Source organism: Argopecten irradians, chromosome 2, assembly GCF_041381155.1.
Source record: "Argopecten irradians isolate NY chromosome 2, Ai_NY, whole genome shotgun sequence".
Classification (NCBI taxonomy): Eukaryota; Metazoa; Mollusca; class Bivalvia; order Pectinida; family Pectinidae; genus Argopecten; species Argopecten irradians.
In genome coordinates this window covers 48,982,587-48,988,770 of record NC_091135.1, presented here as the reverse complement: position 1 = coordinate 48,988,770, position 6,184 = coordinate 48,982,587, and positions in this window count along the sequence as shown.

Genomic DNA, 6,184 nt, shown 5'->3' with positions numbered 1-6,184 from the left:
TCCTGGTGCAGAGCAGCTTCGAGCTGAGCGACGTTAATCGGCTGAGTTTGTCGTGCCTGTACACGACGCCCGAGCTCGTCTCAGAGATGCTCGATGGGGTTTAGATCCGCACTCAAAGATGTAGACGTAGAATATTGTCACGGTAATTAACGGCGTTGACTCTACCTCGGACAACATGCAGATCAGTCCTGTGTTCCTCCGAAATTCCTGCCCAAACCATCACACTTCCACCTCCCCGTTTGTTGGTCTCCAGAACACAGTTTCGAGCATAACGCTCACCTCGACGTCGATAAACACGAAGTCTACCGTCAGCATTGTTCATGTTGAACTTACTTTCGTCCGAAAAGAGGATGCCTCGCCACCGTTGGCGCGTCCATTGCTGGTGCGCGATCGCCCAAGCAAGACGTTGCTGGCGATGACGTTGAGTTAAGATGGGACCTACGTACGGACGTCTAGCTCTTAATCTGGCTGCGGAAAGACGACGTCGTATTGTGTGGGCACTGACTGGTCGATTATGCATACCATTTGTTGCCCTAGCTGTAATGGTTGCTGGCTCAAAACGACGTCGCGCGTGACTGACCTGTATATACCGATCTTGTGCTGCCGTCGTTACGCGCGGGCGACCAGTTCTCTGACGGTCTCCAACATGTCCATTGCGATTGTAACGATCCCACAGATGGCGTATAGTGGCTCTCGTGCATTGCATAATCCTTGAGACATGTCTTTGGGTATGACCTGCCTCCAACATCCCAATTGCTCGATTTCGATCGGCCATTGACAGCCGAGCCATCTTGAAATCACGCACAAATTGAGTGGCCTTTAGTTACTCACTACATCGACTACCCGTATACCACTTTGCACGTGATTTCGTGCACGCTCTGCCGCGTTGGCAATCGAAGGGTTAAAAATTATGGAAGACGTAAAACGTCATAAGCCAATATGATTTTTTGTTTCTATAATTTACATTGGCTATATAAAAGTTGATTATCCGTAATATATTTCTTTCGATAATATTATCACATACTGCTAACAAATATGTAGGTCCTTTAGGTTGTTATGAGGCAGTTAGTGATGTCGCTTTATTTTAAATTGTATCAATGGAAATATCTTCGGGAAAATTACATGTTATAAATTCAGTTTTATTTCGAAACCCTTTTCAAACGAACGAATGTCATTTAAGTGTTTTACGCAAAGATGCAGAAGGCAGTCTTGGACCAATGAAAGTCCGTATGTGTTTCATAAACTTTGACACAGTTGTCTAGTGGACATTAGAATAGATATGATAAAAGCTGCCACATTCAGTTGAGTGTAAGCCAACCTCTACTCTGTATACAGTATGTACAGCAGACGGAAACAATACTCATATCAATCATTTGAATACATCGGTGGTCAGTACCATTGCTTCTACAATTGGCGTCAAATACAGTCTTAGACTAAAGATATGCCACCACCAACCAATAACTAACGAGTCGAAAAGATACTCGTTCTCGAATTTCAAGTTGAATGTAAGTGTGAACAAGGACTAAAAGCAAAGAGCGACTGGGGTAAATGGGAACTGCACACATAAACAAAGACTAAAACGATGAAGATCAAGAACAATTGCGCATAAAGCTGGCACAAAATAGCACCATCTAATACATCGACAAAGTTTTACATCATATACTCCTTATTTTAATTAGCTTCGACTGAAGCAAAATCAATGATATCTTTCAAGTTTATTACAAAAAGAATCAAACATGGTGGATTTTGGACAATGTGTACATTGGTTAGTAGATGTTATTTTTAAGATATTAAGATGTCACGATAAAAGCCACGCAACACATTCCTATATTATTTAATTAAATAGATCAAATAATAAATATGGAATAAATACAAGATAAAAAATGAAGTAAGAAAAGTTGACATGAATTAAAGATTTTTTTTTGTCATTTAGTTTGATAATTGTTATTGCCGTATTTTCTCCTTCCTGTATTTAGCATTAGCATCTGGCAATACGTAATACACTACCGCAAGTCTGAAAAGTAGTTCCGGATCCAGCAGCCTGACATTATAATAAATATTATTCCTGGAATTTTATGTCAGTAAACCCCCAAAATAATGTAGCTCAGCCACCCGAAAGGCGGAGTTTAGAATTACATTAACTGAGACCAAGTAAGTTACCGATAAAAAACCACTTAGCTAATATATGTAGATTACCTATCACATAGCGCTATGGTAAGTTATAATTTTTTTTTTAGGTTATGAGGGCATTATAATAATGGAGCACATGTTAATAATGTAAACCCGGCGACGAGTTACATAGAATTGACACGGGCTCCATTATCATTAATAAATCTTATCCTTATATTTACAGTTTTTCACGCAAATGAATATTATTTATTCTCGCGACTGTTGCATATTTTGTCTTAAAATACTCATAATTTTTTTCCCTTCTCGTCATCGTCAACGAATTCGTTTGAATAGCTGATTGTAATCGAGTCATTCATATATATATATAGTTTAGGTTTTAGAGTTTTATTAATATCTCAATATATCATAGTTATTTTATTGTTTGTATTAGGATGAAAGTAGTATTAAAACAATTGAACTATAATCTGGCCTAATTGTATAGAGTATAAATAAGGTGAAATAAACGAAAATTTGCATACTTAAAAGTCCCTCTTCTCTTATTATATAGGACCCTTACGATGCTAAAACGTGCGATCTGGGATCACAATCAACAAATATAAACGAACCTGTCTTCTATCTCATGGCGGATCCTTGCAGAACAAAAATTGGACAATGTGACCATCTTAAAGATCTGTTTATGCCCGAGGTTATGTACAATTTAATTCCAATCTGGCGTGACAAGTACAATATTATATCAGACACACAAACAAATGGTATCTACTGGAATAGAGTAGAGGAATAAGCGTATTTACTGTAACAATGGCTAATTCTCTGTGTAAATAGGACATTTAGCTCTTCACCATCCACTTATCTACTCACAAAGAGCCTAAATGAGACATGGATTCAGACTGGGGAATAAGAATCTCTGCGTAGCCGTGGCACAAAGTACTTTTTAAAAAATATAAATATTCCTTAGTGTCCACAATTACATCTATTCTACATGCGCGGTGTCTTGTCCGATAGTGACGAAGAACCACGCGGACACTGAATAAGTTAAGAATTTTCCTAGCCAATAAAAAACTACAATAGGAATTTTACAAATTACATTTATTAATTACCCAATAAAAACTTCGTTGATATGGCATTCAGTAGCGACCGTTTTGTTTTCCAAGCTGACCATAAGTGGCATTGCAATTACTGGTCTGCACATACCCTAAACTTCTTAGTATTAACTAGATAGATAGAGTTATTGCGATGTCATTAAACTGGCCCCGAGGCTCCTTAACTGAAGTATAAGTAAAAACAGTCCTTTCAGAAATATCTCCAATACGCATACCATTACGGCTTATGACAGCAACACGAAAACACCAGATACTTATATATAAGTACAACACTGTGGTCACTGTTTTGTTAACGCTAACGCTAACCTATTGAATAGGTTATAAGTAGAGGGGTAATTGTATAATCTAATTTCTAAATAACGCGATTTTCACTCTAAACAACATATAAACCTATTAAAAAATAGTTAAATTTTCAATTTATTCCTATTTAACTTCAATTGATACTTAATGTATAATTTCCCTAAGGCAAAATCTACAGTGGTATATAGTGGCGTTATTGGATGTGAACTATGCGAACACACATACTTATAGATAATATACATTGGCATATTTAAGCAAGATCGGTGGTAGTAACGTCATTAAAATTGGTTGCTCGATTAGATGACCTATGTACCTAATCCCCCATAACAGGTCAGAATATTTATATATATATATATACGTGAATTTATATATATATATATATATATATGTATATACAAAATGTAGTTTAATCAATTTCAGCTTATATTCAACATAATACAAAGTTACAACTGAGTGGTTTGTGCACTGTTCAGTGCAATTTTACTGCATATCAAATTGACGAAGCTTAACTAATAAAAGAGGAAGAATTAATTATGTAATTTTTCCATTCATAGATTCCTCAATAAGCAGCAATTATTGATTGCAAACTACACTATAAAGGACCTTAGAATGTACCTCACCTTTCTGGAAAAGACATTAGAGATGTTCAAAGAAAAAGGCAAAATACATGTTTAAATAACTTTACAAAAGTGACTTAGAAACTGAGGTATAATGCATACGATCTTTTCAATTTACAGGCCTCTGTGTTTTCTATTGTTGTTGATTGATTATGACAATCCAAGATTTTTCGCAAATGCAATTTATTATTTTCACAGCCAATCTAGATAACATATTTTGTTCCTACCGTATTAGGAAATTTAACATTAAGATTTTATAGTCAATCTCCAAGAGACAAAAGATAAGCGTATGTAACTGGACTTTTTGTTGTTTAGTAACAGTTCTTATTGACGTTGACAATGACATACGCCCGGGAGCATATCACACTAGTCGGCATGTTAGAAACTATTACATAAATAATTTACTAGATAACAGAATGCGTGTATTGTAAGACTTTCATTCCGTAGACAATGTCATGCATTTCAATGAATTCATAGTTTCGCATCACTGACCAGCTACCTGAATACGCCCGTAACATAAAGACCTCCAATACCGTGACATAGGAGTTGAACAGACGACACGGGTGGTCCTCTGCACATGTTTCATATCTAGCAAGTGCATCACATCTCTTAAAACTGAAAATGGAGGAAAACGAACAAAATACCGAGAAATGTGTGAAATGCTGCCCTGCATTATGTAAAGATGGATTTAAAAGCGAGTTAAAGTCGCAGTTGGGAATTGCATGGGCTGTGGTGAGTACAAAACAAGTTTGTCTATTTACATATTCATTTATTTTAAGTTATTTACTTTACACCATTACCTCCATTGAAAAGTTTGAGTATCTTATTTTACTTTACGATGAAAATTTGAAAAATAAAAAATCCCATGGCACAATGCCCTATATGGAATGAAGTGCTGATTGCGCATGCACCAAAAGCATATAATTATTTTATATAATATTTTGTTTGTGTTAATTAGACACACACGCACACATACATATATATACACACGATTTAACACCAATTATTGTTCAAATAATGAATATCATTTATGCTCTGTCGGCGGTGTAGCATCTTTAACTGGACCCGGCTCACAATACTGTATATGGATTATAACATTACATGTTCTTCTTAACGTCCAAAACCTGGTACACCAACAAACCAATCCAATAAAACAGCGTGAGCACAATGTTTAAGGTCATAATGATAATGTGCTGTTATAATAATGTGTGTCCAACTAACCACGCTTTTAGAATCTATCTAAGGGTACATATCAGGGGCGTAGGAAGCGGGGGGGGGGGGGGGGGGGGGGGGGGGACAACAACTGCCCCCCGTTCCCCAGGACGGGGGGCAAACATGTCTTTTTGCCCCCCCCCCCCCCCCATTTTCGCCGACTGCAATTTTCTAAAACTGTTTATTTGAAAGAAAAAAGGGTCCCTCCTGCACATTTTTCGTACTTCATTCTAGAAAATTTTCCGCTGCGCGGCGTATTTCCTAAAACGTTCAAGCACATAATGTCAAACCTTAAATAGGCCTAGTCAAAATTCAATACACAGGATTTTATGTACTACCTAAAAAATTCTCTTAAAAGATCAATTTGTTTATGTCTTAGCGAGACAATATTAATTCATTTTTTATGTTACACAACCATGTGCCGATGGTGTGAAGCCGGTGTATTCAGATCGAGTAGGGTTGCATAATGTTTTGACGACACAATTATCATTTCTAAATGCAAGCAGCTTTAAATAGAAAAATTACCATGTTAAGAACGCTTTATAATCATTAAAATACATCGTAAAACTCATCTCAGCCATTCTAAACCGTATTTTTTTTCCGGGGGTAGACACCCGGATCCCCCAAACACCAAAATCTCGCGCTTTCGGGCGCTCGCAAATTCATCAAATCTCATTTAAGCTATTCTAAATCGTAATATTTTTCCTAGAGGAGGCCCCGGATCCCCCAAACACCAAAATCCCGCGCTTTCGGGCGCTCGCAAAATCATCAGAATACATTGTAAAACTCATCTCAGCCATTCTAAATTACTATATTTTTTCCGGG